Here is a 21535-nt window from a genome sequence, read left to right as displayed (position 1 = left end):
AAGAAAAGTGTAACGATCCTATCATCATTCTCAGTAATTGTAATTGTTCCTGTTTCAAGGAAGGTTCCCCCTTGAAACCCCAGAGTAGCCCAGTAAAACTGGCTCCTTAATCCAACTGAAGCCCTGCATGGAGGTTTAAAATATATTTTCAGAAACCACTTAATAAGCATTTGCTCAAATCCCCAACCCCTTGTTAACCAGCCCTAGGAATGTGACAATCCTAGGCAGGCTTTGGCTTGGGTAGGGGCTCCTGAAAGTGTCACTGGAGTCCTGGTTGCTCGTCTTATCTTCTGAGAGCAACCTGTACTTGGTTTGGGGGGACCCTCTAGGCAGACAGTAATACACCGTACTGCTAAGTCTGATAGAACCTTTGTCTTCAGTGTTGCACCTGCTTATTCTCTGAGAGGGGTGGTGGGTAGAACCAGTATTTGTGTGTCCTCTTGGCATCAGAAGCTAGCTCTCCCTGTGCCCTAGCAGACCTCTTCATTGAAGTTCTAACAGACGATTCAGAGCTTTTGGTGGATATTGTAAATACCATGAAATCAAAGCTAAGTGGAGACTTGTGTAAATTGACTTCAGATAGAATATCAAGAAGCTGACTTTACGAGGCATTCCTGGTGCTCTGCCCAACCCTCCCCAAGGGGGAAACTGATTTTTAACCCAGCAAATGTGGCCTCTTTTGTTAGAGAGGTGGGCCTTGGCTTCAGTTTACAGCCAGAATTCTCCCAACTCAGCTAGAGAATTGGGCCAAAGGAAGTCCCAGACTTCAAATGTGGTGTGTGGCGGCTTGTCAGAAGTCACACCTGTGTCCCCCCAACCAGTGCTTCAAGAACAACTCAGATGCCCCTTAAAGAGCAACACCTCCCCACTCCCATCTTGTTCAAAAAACACTGAACAGGGTGTTTTACAACCTACCATACTATGGAATGACAATATTTGGGTGTACTGGGCATGTACCTTGTATGAAGGACATAATGTTTTTAGTATCAGCACACTAAGTCTACACTAATTCTACAGTGACGTATCTTTGGGCTTCCCTGGTGGCGCAGTGTTTGAGAATCTGCCTGCCAATGCAGGGGACACGGGTTCAAGCCCTGGTCTGGGAAGATCCCACATGCCCCGGAGCAACTAAGCCTGTGCGCCACAACTACTGAGCCTGCGCGTCTGGAGCCTGTGCTCCGCAACGAGAGGCCCGTGCACCGCGGTTAAGAGTGACCCCTCGCTTGCTGCAACAAGAGAAAGTCCTCGCGCAGAAACAAAGACCCAACACAGCCCAAAAAAAAAAAAAAAAAGATTCCACATCTTCCGCCAACGTTGGCTTTCCTTTAAATACAGCAAAACAGGTTGCCTTCATTTTGCCAGCTCTTCCCCCGCCCACCCCAAACAGGCTGCACTTCACTCCTACACCAAAACTTAAGATCACCAGTAACTCCAGTGCTGCCTGTTATCCAGTAGGTTTTGATCATGTAGGCAGCATTTGACAGTAAATCACTCCTTGAGGCTTCACGTCTTTTCAGGACACCTCTTAGTTTTCCTTCTTCCTCACTCTGTTCCTTCTTAAGTCTCTAATGGCAAATGCCTGATGTCAAACCCAATGTCCAGTTATCAAATGTTGTTAATTCTTCCTTCAAAACATTAGAAATTGGACAACTCACCTCTTCAGCTGTGGCTCTCATTTCTCACCTAGATACCACACCACCCCTAACTGGATTCTCTGCTTTACCCTTGCTCTCCTTTTTGTCTCCAACACAGCAGCCAGAGGAAGAGGAATCCTTCAAAACTCGCTTAGGACAAAATGCACCAAAACGACTTTCAACCTAGATTTTTAAGTGGAGATACTTAAAATTGATCTACACAGCCCTAGGTCTGATCTAGTCTCCCCTCCTCCCTGCCTCTACCCGCACCGTTTCTCTGGTTGTTTCCCGCCACTGGCTCTTGCTCATTCTGTTCCCACCACCCTGGCCGCCTCTGAGGTTCCTGGGACATGCCGAGCACTGGAAGTTTTCTGTTCCTGCTGCCCTCTGGAAAACTGGATGACTGGCTCTCTTCCCCTGTCAAGTCTTGGCTCAAATACCACTTTTATTAGTAAGGGCCACAGCTGTCTACCATATCTTAAATGTAATGCTGAGCACATCCTTCATCTCTTTTCCTGCTGTAGGTATCTCCACGTCTACCGTTGTTATGTGATGTGCTGCGTATTTGCAGTTGACTCCCTCCAGAATGTGAGGAGCATGACTTTTTTTTTTTTTTTTTTTTTTTTTTTTTGGTACGTGGGCCTCTCGCTGCTGTGGCCTCTCCCATTGCGGAGCACAGGCTCCGGACGCGCAGGCTCAGCAGCCATGGCTCATGGGCCCAGCCGCTCCGCGGCATGTGGGATCCTCCCGGACCGGGGCTCGAACCCGCGTCCCCTGCATCGGCAGGCGGACTCCCAACCACTGCGCCACCAGGGAAGCCCAAGCATGACATTTTTGACTGTCTCGTTCACTGCTGGATCCCCAGAACTTGGTGCCTAGCATGCATAAGCGCTCAAGTATTTGTTGAACCAAATCGCAAATTAACAAATGATCCTACATGGCAGGATCTGGACATACAAGAAAGGAGGAATGGAAAGAACTTGGACTTAAGTTATAGATCTAGGGTTCATTCCTGTCACTTATTAGCAATGTGATCTTAGGCAAGATATTTCTGAGTTGATTTCTTTTGAAAACGGGGCTAATGCTTAAGGGTTGCCATGAGAACTAAATAAGGTGGTACGTGGAAAGTTACTAGCAGAGAGGCTCACACAGTAGTCCTCCGATGTATATGTGAATGACCTTAGCAGATTTTCCAAGACTTCTCGCCATGAGAACTGCTTCCAGCCTGAGCTTCCAATCGCCAGCTCAGTCCAGTGGGCATTTCTCAGTCTTCTTATTTGACCTATTTGACTGCTCTCTCTCCTATTTTGTTTGTTTTCCTCTCAGGCTCCTCCTTGGTCTCCTTTTACAGCTCTCTTTTGTTGCCTGGTTCATGAATGTTACTGTTCTGCTTTCCTCTCTCAACACTGTCACTCCTGTAGCTCCACCTGTGTGCTGATGACATCTGTATCTTGAGTTCACACCTCTTTCCAAAACGTCAAACTTGTGCATCCCACCAGCTTCTGGACGTTTTATCTGAGTGTAACACAAGCACTTCAAACTCAACATGTCCATCACTGAAATCTTTCCCTCAAACCAACATTTCCTCTTCTGGCTCTGAATGATACCCCATCCAAGCCAAAAACCCAAGTCATTCTTTACCCCCTTTTTAGCCAATCACCATGTGTTATCCATCTTCCATTATAGCTCTTGAAGCCATTTACTTCCTATTTCTTCACTGCAGTGCTGTAAAACCACCCACATCAGACTCCAGAGCGTTCCCTGCCAGTATCTGAACAAATTGCCCAGTGACACCAGGTCCAGGTCAGAGGCCTGGGCAGAAGCCCACAGTTGACAGCTTGAATCATGTGTCCACCCCTTGTTGCCTTGGTTTCCTTTAGTGGATCGAGAGTCTGGGTTTGGGGGCCCCTCTTGTGTCAAGCAGGCCCTGACTCCCAGCTATATAGTGTAGGGGGGAAAAAGGGAACTTTGGGAGGGATTTGGGTGGACAGCTAGGGAAAAAAAACGATCATTGTCCACTGTGAGTCCACTCTGTACCCCACTTCCCCACCTAGCACTTACTACACTGCATTGTGACCAACTGCTTAATGCTTGTCTTGCCACTTTCTACTCCTCCAAGAGGAGGGTGGGGACTGTCTCATTCATTGCTGTATTCCCAGTGCCTAGCACAGTGCTGGGCACATATTAGGGATCAGTAAATAGGTATTGAATGCAACATGAATCTAGGTTTTGAGAAACCCGAATTTTATGCAGTTGGGGGTGGGGGAGAAGTTGTGGCTCTTAAAGGAAGACAAAATTGTGTTCCAGGCCCAGAGGAGTCCTATGTAAGAAAATGGCCTTGAAACATAAGCTTCGTTGACTTCATGGTAACTCTGAGAGACTAGAGTTTATACACTACATTATAATAATTTTCATACCTATCTGTACCCACTAGACAGAAACTAAAAACGGTATTTATCAAAAAATCCTTGTTGAAGGGACTTGACTTTTTCTCATTAGTGGCTGCCCAGCCTTACCATTTCCCAATGCTTCCAGCCCAATTACAAAGCACCCAGTTCCCCACATTACATTAATTTATTCATTTGTACATGCAAAAGTGAGTTCCTCATCTGTGCCAGCCTGGCGCTAGGGGCTGGGACACAGCATGAGTTAAGACGCCATCTCTCTCCCTAGGGAGCCCACTGTCCAGAGGGGGAGCAGACAGGAGCAGACCCTTGTGGCCATAGGGCAGGCAGTGGACACACTGAGATGGGAGAAAGGGGCCACCTGAGGGGAGAGGAGGAAACATCCTGGAGAAGCTGAGACTTCAAGGAAGACTTGCTTTCCCAGCAAACGTTTGAGGGAGGGCTTTCCAGGCACAGGCGGGGAACCCACCTCCGCCTTTCTCCTGGCTCTGCAGAGCTCCCATCTCCCTTCCACTCTACACCAGGACAGAGTCCACTTCCAAATGAGGGGGCATGTTTCATCTTCTGCTGGAGGATAGCAGCGGTGCAGTGGGGCCAGGGGGCCAGGGAATCACGAAGCTGTTTCCCACTTACCTCAATAGATTCTGAGACTTCCAAGGAGCATCCTCCAAGGAAAGCCAGGGCTCTCGCCAAGGGAACTTCTCAACGCAGAGCAGAGAGGAGCAGAAGCAGGACACCGAAGTCACACAGGCTGTCCAGACCCACAGGCTGTCCTCCGAGCCTACACCACCTGGAGTGAGTCCAGGAGGATGGAATAGAGCAAGGCCACCCATCAGGATGCTGTCTCTATAGCGCCCTCTGCTGGGCTCCCAGGAGAAAGACCCCCTTGGCAGGATATTGTATCCTCGTTCCACAGGAAAGGCCAAGACCTATTGGGCACGCTCATCAATGGGAGAAAAGGCAGTGAGAATTTTGGCCTCAACGATGCAACGCTGTGACTGATAAGCAGTGAATCCTTGAGAGCTGTTCACGTCTGCCCGGGACTTACAGAGTCACAGACCAGAGCCTGCATCCCAGCTCCTCCATTAATTAGTTCCATGAGCTTAGGTCAATCAGTTTACCTCTCTGGGCTTCATTTGCCTTATCTGTGAAATAATCCTTGGTTTGTCCACCTTCTAGGGTTGCTGTGAGGAGACAGATAGGTAATGAAAAACAGCATTGGACAGGTGTGGGATTGCTCTCCAAGTCCATTTGTCTCATAAATATTTATTGAGTCCAAGCTATGTGCCAGGCACTATTCCAGTGCTGGGGATATAACAGTGAATGAGACAATGTCTTCTTATGGAGCAAACATTCCAGGTGATTGGAGAGAAAGAGAACAAACACATATATAATGTCAGTAGTAAAAAGTGCTCTACATAGAGAAATAAACAGAACAAGAGTGATGCAAATGCTACTTGAAATAGGGTATTATGAGGAAGTGACCTCGGAGCAAAGATCTAAATAAAGCGAGGGAGTGAACTATGCAGATATCTGCAGGAAGAGGGGGAGCAAAACCAATGGCCCTGAGGTGGGAACACAGGTGGAGTGCCTGAGGGTCAATGCAGGGGTCAGTGTGACTGAGTAGAGTAGGGGCCTGAGGCTGGAAAGGGGCAGGGGCGACACGTGGAACTAGTAGGACATGGTAATAACTTCGGTATTTTTTCTAAGTGGAATGGACTGTCTTTGGAGGATTACTATTATCATTTATTAATGATATTAATAATGCATTAATACTATCCAGTGCTATGCTGTGGCTTATATTCTAGCTAACATTTCTTGGGCATTTAGTATATGCCAGGCTGGACCAGGTACAGTAATCATTCCATTTCATCTTCCCAACCTCCTTGAGGCAGGTACTTTACCATCTCTATTTCATTGATGAAGAAACTGAGGCTCAGAGAAGTTAAGCACCTCACCCAAGATCTTTCATTTATTCAGCCAGTGGTTAGGAGCACCTTTCTTCATGCTCTTTCGAAAGTTTTAAGTCACAGCGTTGTGATTCGGACCCTGCACTTCATCTCGAGAGCCAGCCCTCACCACCACGTGCACAACTGCATGTTGAGGGGACAGAGAGGGGGAAAGACAGGAAGAGCCCCGTTCCAGCGACAGTGAGCCCCTCCTTCCTGGGGGTGCGCAGAGCTAGTGAGTATGTGAGGGTCACAGGACCTGAAGTGAGGAGCAGTCAGCCTCCAGATCCCCCTGTAATAGGTTGTTGTGTCCCCCTCAAAAGATATGCTGACTTCCTAACTCTCGGTAGCTGCCAATGTGACCTTATTTGGAAATCAGGTCTTTGCAGATGTCATCAAGCTGTGCCAGAAAGCACAAAGAAATTTAACACAGACTTAATCATTATTCCTGGGGACACTATCACACAATCTAAAGAGTTAGCAAAAGTTGTAAACAAGCCATTTTAAGGATCACTTGAAAACTCTGTATGCTAGGGACTTCCCAGTCCAGTGGTTAAGACACCGCGCTTCCACTGCAGGGAGCACAGTTTCGATCCCTTGTCGGGGAACGAAGATCCCGCAATCCGTATGTTAAATGGAGATGGAAAATACCCCACCTACTGGACAAATGGAAAGGCCATATGTCCTAATGTGATGCAGTTGGGCACCTGTAACTCAGGTGCCAGGAGCAACGTTGCTCCTGTAGTTCTTATGTGCTGCCCCCAGAAGGACCTGTTACAAGAGCGGCCGGAGCCGCTACCCCCTCGGCCCCACTCCCTGCAGCCTGAACTGGTTACATATCTTCCCACTGGGCCTCCCTCCCTCCTCAGGCCAGCAGAAGGCTAAGTGCCCCCTGTCATCCACCCTGGACCCCCCACCCCCGAACATCTCCATACACCTGTTAATCTATGCCAATTCCCCACCCCTGCTCTCTCAAGCCCTTCCTCCATACCCTCTGGGTCCCACAGTCCATCACCAGCAAATGTCCCTGTATCCCCAATCTCTCTATGAACATTCCTGCCACCTTGTTCTGAAGGAAACCCAGCTGTCCCCTGATGCCATCACTTCCCCTGCTGTCCTTCCTTTCATGCCAATGGCCTCAGGTTGGCCAGTGTCCACCTTGCTTCCCACCAACGCTTTCCAGCCACGTCTGCCCTTTCTTCCAAACACCCAGATCCTCTGAAATTTGTGCCATCAGACGTCACTACCTCCCCGGTATGTTGACTTCCCTGTTCTTCAAGATAACCATCTCACATCTTCTCCTCCTTCCCTAAGCCTTCTCTGACTCTCCCCTCCCTGTCTCTCCACACCCCAGCCCTAACTGGTGAAATTGCCTTGCCAGGCTTTTCAGCCCCAATGAAAAAAAACTGTGGGTGTTCCCCCAGTGAGGGCACATTTGTAATGATATACAATCTTGCTACTCCAAGTATAGTCTTTGGACTAGTATCACCTGGGAACTTGTTAGAATTGCAGAATAACTGGTCTTACTCCAGACCTACTGGATCAGAATCCGATTAAAGTGATGAGCCTTGATATACAACCTAATACAGCCCCCCTTGCTGACCACCAAGGATTGTACTGTGTCCCCAGCTATGGTGGCCTGGGACTCAGCTTCTACTTCATTGAGAAGCAATTCTATTCCCCCATCTCTTCCTACCATTGAAACTACCGACTCGCCAACAATTGTCCCCACGTGACTCTCCTCCTTTTACTATGGATCAAAGGTCCTAGCTCTTTCCGGGACTTCCCTGGTGGCACGGTGGTTAAGAATCCGCCTTCCAATGCAGGGTGCCTGGGTTTGATCCCTGGTTAGGGAACTAGATCCCACACGCATGCCGTAAGTAAGAGTTCACATGCCATAACTGAGGAGCCCATGAGCCTCAACTAAGGAGCCCGCCTGCCACAACTAAGACCTGGCGCAACCAAAATAAATAATAAATTAAATAAAATAATAGTTAAAAAAATGTCCCAGCTCTTTCCAAAAGCCAAACCCTCTCTCCATTCTCAGACCCCATTCCCTGAGGCTAAATAACTATAAGGCACTTGCTGTCTGCACCACAGGAAACAGAGGGCCACTGGCCATAGCACAACTGTCCCTGGGATTACACTGTCAGCTCATATGACAACTGAGAGCTTCAAAGCTGCTTTGAATAGGGGTTTTGCACAAGATCAGCTGTATGCAATGTGAGATTGCAGCATGAAGAGTCCCTGAGTCTTCTTGGAATCAGAAGAGTGGAAATCTGACTTCTGCAATTTCTGCGAACCATGAAAAAGAAGGATGCTCGTAGCTCCAATGCCAGAAAGTTCAGACTAGACCGATAAGAGGGTTGCAGGTGCTGAAGCAAGGTTTGAACATCCATTAAGCCAGCCCCAGCATCTGTCCCTCCTTTAAGTGCTCACGGCCAAGGAATATGGTGGTGCTGCCTTTTCCCTCCTCCTTGGCCCAAGAATGCTCCTTTGCATTGCTTTGCTGCCACAGAACGCTGGGGGCAGCAGGAAGAGAGAGAAGCGAGGAACGTGTCTGCAGGCAGGCACGGCGCATACATGCAGGTCAGGACAGCCTGGCAGTGGTCTGTGGCAGGAAATGAAGTCTCCACTTCTTTCCAGTCAAGGAAATTGGAGCACTGGCTCCCACTGGAGAAATCAAAGCAGCATTGTTTCAAAGAACAAAACAGTCCAGGAGAGAACAAAGGTTTTGGCATTGAGCTCTCTTGGGAGAAGATGCTGTCAAAGACACTCCACCCCACTTAGAGGAATCCAGTCTGTTTGGGGCTAAAAACCAACCCACAGTTTCATTTATTAGGCTCACGCTCAGAGGGGTCATCTTTCGGTAGTTTGACTAATATTTGGTGCCTTCACAATTGTCAAAATGAGACCAAAATCTGGTGAGCCGTATTAAAGGTTTCTAAGAAACTGCAATGTTACAATTTACAACCATGTGGTGAGTCTGACAGTGCACTTGCTGATGGCTGCCATGTCTGGGAAAGGGCATCTGGGCTCGGACCAAATGGCTGCCATTGACAGTCCAAGTGTAAACATGGCTCCAACAAAACAAATTTGCCAAAATCCATTGTAGGAGAGAAGGATGGAGGCACCAGATACCTCAGAGCAGAGAGTCCAATCTTCTCCTGCAACCTCCATTTTTAGATAAGAAATTTGATTTTTTTTTTTTTTTTTTTTTTTTTGCGGTACGCGGGCCTCTCACTGTTGTGGCCTCTCCTGTTGTGGAGCACAGGCTCCGGACGTGCAGGCTCAGCGGCCATGGCTCACGGGCCCAGCCGGACCGGGGCACGAACCCGTGTCCCCTGCATCGGCAGGCGGACTCTCAACCACTGCGCCACCAGGGAAGCCCAAGAAATTTGATTTTAAGAACAAAATATAAATGAGCACCTACTTCTTGTTGTCTTATGCTGGGCCCTTGGAAAAGAGATGAAAAAGATATAATCCTGGTCCTTGAGTTCACTGTCTGGTGGGGACATATGAATAGATCATTTCAATCAATAGTCTGGGGTCATTCAGGGCAGAGCTAAGGAGCCTGACACAACTCACTTTCTATAGGAACACGCAACAATAACCAGTGTTCAGATTATGACCCTGAATCATCACAAGAGGGTTAATACCTCACTCAAAAGTATCGTATGTGGGAATGGAGAGGGCAGCAACAGAGAAAGGGCACACAGGAGGCCTGTGGTAGGGGTATAGGTCTTGTATTGTTTTCATATTTTATTACATCACATATTCTTCTGTGTTCATGATAAAAGTAATGAATGAAGCTGAGTCTTTGACAATACTGAGTCTTCTGATTGAACTGTACCTTCCTTTCCCCAAATCCCAGATGTCCGGCACAGGATACAATAAATTTTCCTTACTGTTAAATCGGTTTGAAACAGTGTTTTCTGTGACTTGTCACTAAAAGCATCCTAATTGCAATAGGACACAGCATTTTCCTAACCTATCTGGCTATGGAATTTATTTTTCAAAGAATATCTTTTGGGACTGATGTTTCATGGAAAACATTCTGGGGAACACACTGGATTAGAGTTCTACTTAGGAGATAGAATTGACAAGAAGGTGAATTCACAAATTTAGTGACCTCTGGATAAGAGGCTTGAAAATCCAACCCTGACGTCTTTTACCTAAAATTGTCCTCTTTGCTACTTAGCTGTGGACTACATAAAAAAAAAAAAAAACAGGGCTTCCCTGGTGGCGCAGTGGTTGAGAGTCCGCCTGCCGATGCAGGGGACGCGGGTTTGTGCCCCGGTCCGGGAGGATCCCACATGCTGCGGAGCGGCTGGGCCCGTGAGCCATGGCCGCTGGGCCTGCGCGTCCGGAGCCTGTGCTCCTCAACGGGAGAGGCCACGACAGTGAGAAGCCCGCGTACCGCAAAAAAAAAAACACACACAAAAAAAGCAAATACAGATTTGCCCCGGGAGTGTTGCCACAGGCAATCTAGAATTGATCATCTATGTCAAGGGAGATGAATAAAAAGTTAAGATATTTTCCAAAACTCAATATTTTCAAAATGAAAAATGTTACAAAAACATTTTTTTGCTGTAGTAAGCAGAATAACTAAGCAAAAAGAGCAAATACATATATTTCGTAAGCAAAATATATAATCTGTATTGATGAAAAAATAAGTTTCCAGTCACTTGACACAGAAAGACCTCAAATTACTAATGCAGTTGACACATAGACTAGACAGTCTGTTTAAAATTCTCTGCAATGACCCTGAAACATATAACTTAGAAGGATCTCAATCTTATTTTATAGGTAGGGATACGGAGGCTGAAAAGTGAAGGATTTTGTCACACCAGTGGGGGTGACAGTCGGGCTAGAGGCCAGGGCAGCCTTCCTATTGCCTGCGCTTGGTGCAAAGTAAGACTCTGAGGACGGGCTGCAATCTGTTGATCTAATCCACCCAAATCAGTGGGTGCACTGAGATCTAGATGAACTGGATTAGCCTGTAACATAAACCCTTTCCTGTGCTCCTGATGTTATACAGCGAACATCACAACTGACCTGCACTGCTCTAACTTACCCAAATGACCAGAGCATCAAAACTACCTTTAGGAAAAGGTTGTGCTGCCCTACGCTCCAAATTCTAGTTTTAGGAGTTGATTCTTATCTCTTTTAAATGGTCTTTCTTGCCTCTATTGGCTACTTACTCTCCCAGGGAAGAAATTATTCATTAGTGGAATCAAAATAAAGGATACTTTAAAATATTTTTCTCAACAGGAACTAGGAAGAAGCAAGCATTTTTGAAAGGATGACCTATGAAAGGGTAACTGACCCAGCCCCCCTTGGTCTGAACAAGGATCCGTAAGTTTGACGAATATTGTCAGACATTCGGAACTAATTTGATCATAGGGAGGACATCACTGGGAATTGATCACAGGCTCATCACTGAATCTGCCTTCATAATCCTCCCAACAATCCTACGAGTTAGGTATAGTCTTCTGCTATATTAGAATAGTTGTCCAATTAGGAAACTTCATGTTATAAACATAGTAACTCCAGTGGAGGAAGTGAGTTTCAAGTCAGAATAACAAAGTGGTTTTTCTTGCCACAATTTAAGCAAAATTTATTTTAAAGCTTAATAGCTAGAATTATGGTTGTGGAACTTGGTCTGATTCTGAATTAACATCAAAGCCAGAGCAAATAGCATTCTCTAATTGTGACAGATCCAACTGAGGCTTTCAAAACATACAGGGTAGGAGAAATGGCTCATGTTAGAAAGTGGCCTAACTAGGTAAGTAGCTTGCCTCAGGCCCCACGGCTTGTTAGTGGCAAAAAGCGAGATTCCAGGACTCCTGGACTCCAGTATCTCTGCTCTTCACCAGCTATTCCCTGCTGCCTTCTGCTAACACCAAGTCCACTAAGAAATGGAAGGCGAAGGTTCCAGTTCAAGGAGGGGACACAGAAGGATCCTGAATTCACCTCGTCCCACGAACATGCTGAATCTACAGCTACATAGGGAACAATTTTCTCTGAAAAAAACCCCCTAAAAACTAGCAGAACAACTCCTTCCTACTGGGCACATGAGAAAAAAACCACATTAAAGTGGGTAGGAAAGGCTGAAACACCATTTTGTTATGAAGCCCCTAACCCACAATGGGCACAATGGGAACGGACCCCAAAGCCAGAGCTTCTCCCTGAGGAGCAAACGGCTTGAATCCCACGTTGTGCACTCCACCTTTCAAGACCTGCTCCTGAGACGAGCCCCCGAAACATCTAGTTTTGAAAACCACCGGCTCACGCTCCAAAGACCCGTGGGGCCCTGGCAAACCGAGAAACGTCTCCAGAAGAGCTCACACGGACTCGCGCACCCAGGACCCAGGGCAGGGCAGCCTTTGCAAAGTGCCCAGCCTTGAGGTGAAAGAGGTTCATCTGCTAATTTTTTTTTTTTTTTTGCGGTACGCAGGCCTTTCACTGTTGTGGCCTCTCCCGTTGTGGAGCACAGGCTCCGGACGCGCAGGCTCAGCTCAGCGGCCATGGCTCACGGGCCCAGCTGCTCCGCGGCATGTGGGATCCTCCCAGACTGGGGCACGAACCCGTGTCCCCTGCATCGGCAGGTGGACTCCCAACCACTGTGCCACCAGGGAAGCCCTCATCTGCTAATTAAAGCATCGGACTGAGGGGCCCTGGCCTGCTGGCCCGGACGGAGGCCTGTGGTTTCCTTCTGTGCTCCTTCTGCCTTGCTAAAGCCAGCAGGCACTATCTTTTTTTCTTTTTCTTTTTTTTTTAATCTCCTTTATCTTTAAAAAAATCAAAAAAAATTTTTCAGTGGGCACCATCCTTGCACCTCCCCCCAACCTGGCTCCAGCTGGGAGCCATCTTTCCTCCCCTGCTGCCTTCCAGAGCTGGGATCTCCTGGAGGGGAGCTGCTACAGTCGCCCGGTGCCCTGGGTTTTACATCTGGTGACCAAGTTTTTAAAGCTGTAGCCCAGGGGATGCCCCTCCATTGCCGGGCTCTGGAGGCCGGGGGGCCTTGAGTTCCCTGGGCCCACGGAATTGTAACAATCAGAGAAACAGTTGTTGGCAGACATCCACCCCCAGGCAGCACAGACAGCAGATTGAAACTTACCCTGTCTTTCTGTTGAAAGAGGCCTATTTGCTTGTCCAGCAGCTGTGGTCTGAGGGGCAGGCACACTTCAAGGACCGGCTCAGGGAACAGAGGCCGGTGGACGCCATCTTTGTGTTTTCCCTCTGCCTTGGCCCAGCTTACCTGAATCTGAAATACCCCCCACCCTCACGGCCAACAGACCCAGGAATTCAGCCTTTTTGTGAAAGAGGCCTATTAGTGTATCATCATTGCTGCTGCCTGAGAGTCTGGTTTCCAATCAGCCTTAATCTAGGTGTTGATTGAAATCCTCTCCTCTGGGACACTGACAGGTGTCAGCACACCCTCAGCTACTAGGAGCTATTAAAAATAAAATAGGCTGCTTGGACAAGCACAAAGGTTTGAGAGACAACCAAGAGCTAGGGCAGGGTTAAGCAATAAAGTTTGTCTGTCACCATACATCATTACAAAAACGTTTTTTTTCTTGTGATGAGAACTTTTAAGATCTCCTCTTTCAGCAGCTTTCAAATACGCATTACAGTATTAACTATAGTCACCATGCTGTACATTACATCCCATGTCTTATTTATTTTATAACTGCAAGTTTGTACCTTTTGACCCCCTTTACCCTTTCACCCACACTCCACCACCCCCTGCCTCTGACAACCACCAATCTGTTCTCTGTGTCTATGAGCTTAGGTTTGTTTGGTTTTGTTTTTTAGATTCTACATATAAATGATCATATGGTATTTTTCTCTGACTTATTTCACTTAGCATAATGCCGTCAAGGTCCATCCAAGTCATTGCAAACAGCAAGATTTTCTTCTTTTTTATGGCTGAGTAGTATTCCAGTGTGTGTGTGTGTGCGTGTGCGTGTGTGTGTAATCACATCTTCTTTATCCATTCACCTATTGATGAACACTTAGGTTGTTTTCATATTTTGGTTATTGTAAATAATGCTGCACATTTACAATATACAACATAGGGGGGGACATATATCTTTCTGAATTAGTGTTTTCATTTTCTTCTGATAAATACCCAGAAGTGGAATTCTTGGATCACACGGAAGTTCTATTTTTAATTATTTGAGGAACGTCCATACTGTTTCCATTTTTGTAAATAAGATGACAGACGTTAATTAATGTGGCGATCATTTTGCAATATATACAAATTTCAAATCATTGTGCTGTACACCTGAAACTAGTATCATGTTATATATCAATTACACCTCCAAAAAATCAACAACAAAAAAAGGAAGGCCGATTCTGACACACAGTCTCCAGGTAATGGAAATGCTCTGAGTCCCCGAGGGCAGCATCAGCACAGCAAAGGCAACAGGTCAGTCAAGTGTCCTTTGTCAGAAGGGCCTTTCCCATCCTCAGAGGCATTCCCTGCTCCTCGGTCCTTTCTGTCATATCCAGGCTCCAAAATGTGGCCAGAAGGAGCTGCACCTGAAGAAACCGCACTGTGGCTTCTGACATCAGCAAAGCAGCTGGCAGAGAATATTCCTGTTCTGCTGATCTGAGGGCTCGCCTGGGAGAAATATCCATATTAAGATGGAAATGATTCAAAAGTGCAAATGAGGATGTGTACGCAAAAGCACCAGTATAGCAAAACCTGAAGCAGGCAGTGAAACATTAGAGAAATCACTATCCTCATTAGGTTAAATCCCTCCATAAATAGCTCTCCAATGGACCTTCTACCAAAGGACTTGGGTTTAGTTATTGCTTGAAGTGAGTCATCATTTGGGAAATGATTACTAATGTGGTTGGATTTGTCATTTGGGGATTAACTAAATCACCCCAAGTTACATGTGACATATTGGAAAAAGTAGGGAGAGAGGAGACAAAAGACCTGGATTCTAGTTTGAACCTCACCCTTACTAGATTCTGAATCTCATGCTCTTCACCTTTCCCGGGGGGATATCTGCCCTGCCTTCCTTAGTTATTCGAGTTCCTGGAGCTGCACATACAGCTCTCCCCTCCGAGAACACCCTCCTTTAACTTTCCACTTGGTGGGTCCTTTGAGTCACCTCAAGTCTCCCATCCTTCAGGAAACCTTGCCTTGACTTTGTTCTCCCTTTGCTCCCACAACCTGTGCAAACATCACTCCATTTGAGGACAGGAAAGACATTTCACCGCTGTGTTCTCAACGTCTAATATAATGCATTTCATACTTGTTGACTAAACTAATTGCAGTTCTTTTACAAACAGTACAGTGCTACATAAAATAATTACCCTTAAGCTGTTAATCACAGTTATTAAAAATAAAAATAGATAGTAGTGCCTTAGATTTTTTCATTTTTAAACATTATTTTTTTCTTTTTAATTGAAGTACAGTTGACTTACAATACTGTGTTAGTTTCAGGTATACAGCAAAGTGATTCAGTTATGTATATATGTGTGTATATATATATATATATATATATATATATATATATGTATTCTTTTCCACTATAGGTTATTACAAGATATTGAATATAGTTCTCCATGCTATACAGTAAATCCTGGTTGTTTATTTTATACATAGTAGTGTGTATCTGTTAATCCCATACTCTTAATTTATCCCTCCCTGCCTTTCCCCTTTGGTAACCATAAGTTTGTTTTCTATGTCTGTGAGTCTGTTTCTGTTTTGTAAATAAATTCATTTGTATTATTTTCTAGATTCCACACATAAGTGGTGTCATATGATATTTGTCTTTCTCTGTCTCTGACTTACTTCACTTAGTATGCTAACCTCTAGGTCTATCAGTGTTGCTGCAAATGGCAATATTTCATTCTTTTTTATGGCTGACTAGTATTCCGTGGAATATACATACCACATCTTCTTTATCTATTCATCTGTTTATGGATACTCAGGTTGCTTCCATGTCTTGGCTATTGTAAATAGTTTCTTGCATCCTTAAAAACACTCCACAAAACTACAAAGAATTACAAAACTTGAGAGGGGACTTCAAGATGGTGGAGGAGTAAGACGTGGAGATCACCTTCCTCCCCACAGATACATCAGAAACACATCTACACGTGGAACAACTCCTACAGAACACCTACTGAACGCTGGCAGAAGACCTCAGACCTCCCAAAAGGCAAGAAACTCCCCACATACCTGGGTAGGGCAAAGAAAAAAGAAAAAACAGAGACAAAAGAATAGGGACGGGACCTGCACCTCTGGGAGGGAGCTGTGAAGGAGAAAAATTTTCCACACACTAGGAAAGGCCTTCACTGGCGGAGACGCGGGTGGCAGAGGGGAAGCTTCAGAGCCACGGAGGAGAGCTCAGCAGCAGGGGTGTGGAGGGCAAAGCGGAGAGATTCCCACACAGAGGATCGGTGCCGACCAGCACTCACCAGCCCGAGAGGCTTGTCTGCTCACCCGCCGGGGTGGGCGTGGCTGGGAGCTGAGGCTCGGCCTTCGGAGGTCACATCCCAGGGAGAAGACTGGGGTTGGTGTCGTGAACACAGCCTGAAGGGGGTTAGTGCGCCACAGCTAGTCGGGAGGGAGTCTGGGAAAAGGTCTGGACCTGCCTAAGAGGCAAGAGACCATTGTTTCGGGGTGCACGAGGAGAGAGGATTCAGAGCGCCGCGTAAAGGAGCTCCAGAGACGGGCGCGAGCCGCGGCTAACAGCACGGACCCCAGAGACGAGCGTGGGACGCTGGGGCTGCTGCTGCCGCCACCAAGAAGCCTGTGTGCGAGCACAGGTCACTCTCCACACCTCCCCTCCAGGGAGCCTGTGCAGCCCGCCACTGCCAGGGTCCCGTGGTCCAGGGACAACTTACCTGGGAGAACGCACAGTGCGCCTCAGGCTGGTGCAACGTCATGCCAGCCTCTGTCGCCACAGGCTCGCCCCGCCTCCGTACCCCTCCCTCCCCCTGGCCTGAGTGAGCCAGAGCCCCCCGAATCAGCTGCTCCTTTAACTGCGTCCTCTCTGAGCGAAGAACAGACGCCCTCCAGCGACCTACACGCAGAGGCAGGGCCAAATCCAAAGCTGAATCCCGGGAGCTATGCGAACAAAGAAGATAAAGGGAAATTTCTCCCAGCAGCCTCAGGAGCAGCGGATTAAATCTCCACAATCAACGTGATGTACCCTGCATCTGTGGAATACCTGAACAGAAAACAAATCATCCCAAATTGAGGAGGTGGACTTTGGGAGCAACTGTAGACTTGGGGTTTGCGTTCTGCATCTAATTTGTTTCTGGTTTTATGTTTATCTTAGTTTAGTATTTAGAGTTTATTATCATTGATAGATTTGTTTATTAATTTGGTTGCTCTCTTCCTTTCTTTATATATATATATATATATATATATATATATATATATATATATTTCCTTTTTCTCTTTTTGTGAGTGTGTATGTGTTTGCTTCTTTGTGTGATTTTGTCTGTATAGCTTTGCTTTTACCATTTGTCCTAGGGTTCTGTCTTTTTTTTTTTGTATAGTTTTTAGCACTTGTTATCATTGGTGGATTTGATTTTTGGTTTGGTTGTTCTCTTCTTTCTTTCTCTTCTTAATTACTTTTTAATTTTTAATAATTAAAAAGTTTTTTATTTTAATAACTTTATTATATTTTTTCTTCCTCCCTGCCTCCCTCCCTCTCTCTCTCTCTCACTTTTTCTTTTCTTCTCCCTTTTCTTCTGAGCTGTGTGGCTAACAGGGTCTTGGTGCTCCAGCTGGGTGTCAGGCCTGTGCCTCTGAGGTGGGAGAGCCGAGTTCAAGACACTGGTCCACCAGAGACCTCCCAGCTTCATGTAATATCAAACGGTGAAAGCTCTCCCAGAGATCTCCATCTCAACACTAAGACCCAACTCCACTCAATGACCAGCAAGCTACAGTGCTGGACAACATATGCCAAACAACTAGCAAGACAGAAACACAGCCCCACCCATCAGCAGAGGCTGCCTAAAATCATAAAGAGGTCACAGACACCCCAAAACACACCACCGGACATGGTCCTGCCCACCAGAAAGACAAGATCCAGCCTCATCCACCAGAACACAGGCACCAGTCCCCTCCAACAGGAAGCCTACACAACCCACTGAACCAACCTTAGCCACTGGGGGCAGACACCAAAAACAATGGTAACTATGAACCTGCAGCCTGTAAAAAGGAGACCCCCAACTGCAGTAAGTTAAGCAAAATGAGAAGACAGAGAAACACAGGGCAGATGAAGGAGCAAGATAAAAAAAACCGACCAGACCAAACAAATGAAGAGGAAATAGGCAGTCTACCTAAAAAAGAATTCAGAGTAATGATAGTAAAGATGATCTAAAGTCTTGGAGATAGAAGGGAGAAAATACAAGAAACATTTAACAAGGAACTAGAAGAGCTAAAGAGCAAACAAACGATGAACAACATAATAATGAAATTAAAAATTCTCTAGAAGGAATCAATAGCAGAATAATTGAGGCAGAAGAATGGATACGTGACCTGGAAGATAAAATAGTGGAAATAACTACTGCAGAGCAGAATAAAGAATGAAAAGAATTGAGGACAGTCTCCGAGACCTCTGGGACAACAATAAATGCACCAACATTTGAATTATAGGGGTCCCAGAAGAAGAAGAGAAAAAGAAAGGGACTGAGAAAATATTTGAAGAGATTATAGTTGAAAACTTCCTTAATATGGGGAAGGAAATAGTCAATCAAGTCCAGGAAGCACAGAGAGTCCCATATAGGATAAACCCAAGGAGAAACATGCCAAGACACATATTAATCAAACTATCAAAAATTAAATACAAAGAACAAATATTAAAAGCAGCAAGGGAAAAACAACAAATAACACATAAGGGAATCCCCATAAGGTTAACAGCTGATCTTTCAGCAGAAACTCTGCAAGCCAGAAGGGTGTGGCAGGACATATTTAAAGTGATGAAAGGGAAAAACCTACAACCAAGGTTACTCTACCCAGCAAGGATCTCATTCAGATTCGACAGAGAAATTAAAACCTTTACAGACAAGCAAAAGCTAAGAGAATTCAGCACCACCAAACCAGCTCCATAACAAATGCTAAAGGAATTCCTCTAGGCAGGAAACACAAGAGAAGGAAAAGACCTACACAACAAACCCAAAACAATTAAGAAAATGGTAATAGGAACATATATATCGATAACTGTCTTGAATGTAAATGGATTAAATGCTCCAACCAAAAGACATAGACTGGCTGAATGGATACAAAAAGAAGACCTGTATATGTGCTGTCTACAAGAGACCTACTTCAGATCTAGGGACACATACAGACTGAAAGTGAGGGGATGGAAAAAGATATTCCATGCAAATGGAAATCAAAAGAAAGCTGGAGTAGCAATTCTCATATCAGACAAAATAGACTTTAAAATAAAGACTACTAGAAGAGACAAAGACACTACATAATGATCAAAGGATCAATCCAGGAAGAAGATATAACAATTGTAAATATTTATGCACCCAACATAGGTGCACCTCAATACATAAGGCAAATACTAACAGCCATAAAAGGGGAAATCGACAGTAACACATTCATAGTAGGGGACTTTAACACCCCACTTTCACCAATGGACAGATCATCCAAAATGAAAATAAATAAGGAAACACAAGCTTTAAATGATACATTAAACAAGATGGATGTAATTGATATTTATAGGACATTCCATCCAAAAACAACAGAATACACTTTCTTCTCAAGTGCTCATGGAACATTCTCCAGGATAGATCATATCTTGGGTCACAAATCAAGCAAGCCTTGGTAAATTTAAGAAAATTGAAATCATATCAAGTATCTTTTCCAACCATAATGCTATGAGAGTAAATATCAATTACAGGAAAAAATCTTACAAACACATGGAGGCTAAACAATACAATACTAAATAAGAGATCACTGAAGAAATCAAAGAGGAAATCAAAAAAATACCTAGACACATATGACAATGAAAACAGGATGATCCAAAACCAATGGGATGCAGCAAAAGCAGTTCTAAGAGGAAAGTTTATAGCAATACAATCCTACCTCAAGAAACAAGAAAAATCTCAAAAAAAAAACACAACCTAACCTTACACCTAAAGCAATTAGAGAAAGAAGAACAAAAAAAACTCCAAAGTTAGCAGAAGGAAAGAAATCATAAAAATCAGATCAGAAATAAATGAAAAAGAAATGAAAGAAACGATAGCAAAGATCAATAAAACTAAAAGCTGGTTCTTTGAGAAGATAAACAAAATTGATAAACCATTAGCCAGACTCATCAAGAAAAAAAGGGAGAGGACTCAAATCAATAGAATTAGAAATGAAAAAGGAGAAGTAACAACTGACACGGCAGAAATACAAAGGATCACGAGAGATTACTACAAGCAACTCTATGCCAATAAAATGGACAACCTGGAAGAAATGGACAAATTCTTAGAAAAGCACAACCTTCTGAGACTGAACCAGGAAGAAATAGAAAATATAAACAGACCAATCACAAGCACTGAAATTGAAACCGTGATTAAAAATCTTCCAACAAACAAAAGCCCAGGACCAGATGGCTTCACAAGTGAATTCTACCAAACATTTAGAGAAGAGCTAACACCTATCCTTCTCAAACTCTTCCAAAATATAGCAGAGGGAGGAACACTCCCAAACTCATTCTACGAGGCCACCATCACCCTGATACCAAAGCCAGACAAAGATGTCACAAAAAAAGAAAATTACAGACCAATATCACTGATGAACATGGATGCAAAAATCCTCAACAAAATACTAGCAAACAGAATCCAGCAGCGCATTAAAAGTACGATACACTATGATCAAGTGGGGTTCATCCCAGGAATGCAAGGATTCTTCAATATACACAAATCAATCAATGTGATACACCATATTAACAAACTGAAGGAGAAAAACCATATGATCATCTCAATAGATGCAGAGAAAGCTTTCAACAAAATTCAACACCATTTATGATAAAAACCCTTCAGAAAGTAGGCATAAAGGGAACTTACCTCAGCATAATAAAGGCCATATATGACAAACCCACAGCCAACAATGTTCTCAATGGTGGAAAACTGAAACCATTTCCTCTAAGATCAGGAACAACACAAGGTTGTCCACTCTCACCATTATTATTCAATATAGTTTTGGAAGTTTTAGCCACAGCAATCAGAGAAGAAAAGGAAATAAAAGGAATCCAAATCGGAAAAGAAGAAGTAAAGCTGTCACTGTTTGCAGGTGACATGATACTATACAGAGAGAATCCTAAAGATGCTACCAGAAAACTACTGGAGCTAATCATTGAATTTGGTAGAGTAGCATGACACAAAATTAATGCACAGAAATCTCTTGCATTCCTATACACTAATGGTGAAAAATCTGAAAGAGAAATTCAGGAAACACTCCCGTTTACCATTGCAACAAAAAGAATAAAATACCTAGGAATAAACCTACCAAAGGAGAGAAAAGACCTGTATGCAGAAAACTATAAGACATTGATGAAAGAAATTAAAGATG

Source organism: Hyperoodon ampullatus (assembly GCF_949752795.1).
Source record: "Hyperoodon ampullatus genome assembly, chromosome: 7".
Lineage (NCBI taxonomy): Eukaryota > Metazoa > Chordata > Mammalia > Artiodactyla > Ziphiidae > Hyperoodon > Hyperoodon ampullatus.
This window is presented reverse-complemented; position numbering follows the sequence as displayed.